Below are 1,720 nucleotides of genomic sequence, written 5' to 3' on the forward strand. Positions count from 1 at the left end.
TTTGCCTTTTCCCATTTTTTTAAAAATACCGCAAAATAATTTCAAAATGTTATAGTGATTGCTAGTTTTTATACATTTCCCCTTTGATTCTGCAACATGCTCTCGATTCAATTGTTACTCTTAAATAAAAATTTTATTATCAAACAACTTTTAAAAAAATGATTAACTTGTGAATTATTTTAAGACTTTGTGACCTCTTTTAAGACTAAACTGTTTCTCATGTTAATTATTTAAAAATCTGCATATGCCTGGTGCTGGTTGTACAACATTATGGATGTAATTAATGCTGCTGAATTGTACACTTAAAAATGGTCAAAATGGATCCAGCTGACACTCTTAAAGGGAAAAAAATGGTCAAAATGGTGAATTTTGTGTTTTATATATTGTATCACAAATTAAAAAAAATTAATAATGTAGCATACCCCAAACCATTGAATTATACAGTTTAAGTGGGTGAATTGTATGGTATGCGAGTTATCTCAATAAATCTGTTCTTAAAAATTACATATTCCACTGAACCAGTTAATCACAGCTAATTAAGAAAGGAAGATTAAGGAAGCTTTGGGCAGAGAATTCTCCTTTGTAGACATAACATTAATATTATGTAACTTTGAGCTAATACTTTCTAAAATGTGTTCCAAAGGAAGAAAATGTAGTTTAAAGTAAAATATGTAAATTTTAGATTTAAGTGTACCAACATGCGACTTTCACATCTGTCAGTTACTAGGAGCATGATTTTCCATAAATTGTTTTATTTATTTGAAGAATCCATGTTTTCTCATTTGCTATAGGTCCCCCAAAAGTTCATGTGTTAAAAACTTGATCCCCATTGTAACAGTGTTAGGACGATGAGAAATCTGATTATAGTATTTGAAAGGTGGGCCTTTAAGAAGTGATTGGATTGTGAGGACCATGCTCTCATGATTAGATTAATCCTTTCATGGAGTAATGAGTTACCGTGGGTGTGGACGGGTGGCTTCATAAGTACAGCACATGAGAGAGCTCATGCCATTCTTGCCATGTGATACCCTGCATTGCTGTAGAGAGTCATCACCAAGAAGTTCTCACCAGATATGGCCCCTGGACCGTGGGCTTCCCAGCCTCCTAAACTATAAGAAATGAATTTTGTTTTTATAAATTACCCAATTTCAGGTACTGTGTTTAAGCAGGAGAAAACAGCAATAGAGAAAATTGGTACTAAGAAGTGGGGTGTTGCTAATTATGAGTACCTGAAAATATGGAAGGTGCTTTGGAACTGGGTTATATGCAGAGGCTAGAAGAATTTGGAGGACCAGGCTAGAAAAAGCCTAGATTCTGGTAAAGGGAAAACAAGAAGACAAGAGGATCAGGTAAAGTTTGAAAGGTCATAGAGACTGGTTAAGTGCAAGTGACCAGAATGCTAATAGAAATATGGATAGTAAAGGCCATTCTGGAGGAGGCTTTAGGTGTAAATGAGAAGGAGCTTACTAGAAACTGGAGCAAAAGTCACCCTTGTTATGAACTGGTAAGGAACTTGGCTGACTTATATCCATGCCTTAAAGTTTTATGAAATGTGGAGCTTAAAAAGTGATGAACCAGTGTATTTGGTGGAAGCAATTGCTAAGCAGTAAAGCATCAGGCAGCTCTATGGCTACTTGTAACAGCCTACACTTAGTTGTGGCAGCAAAGGCATGAAGTAAAGCCAAAATTTATAATTAAAAGGGAAGCAGAGGGTAAAAAA

This window comes from Galeopterus variegatus, unplaced genomic scaffold (assembly GCF_000696425.1).
Source record: "Galeopterus variegatus unplaced genomic scaffold, G_variegatus-3.0.2 Scaffold14812, whole genome shotgun sequence".
Taxonomy (NCBI): domain Eukaryota; kingdom Metazoa; phylum Chordata; class Mammalia; order Dermoptera; family Cynocephalidae; genus Galeopterus; species Galeopterus variegatus.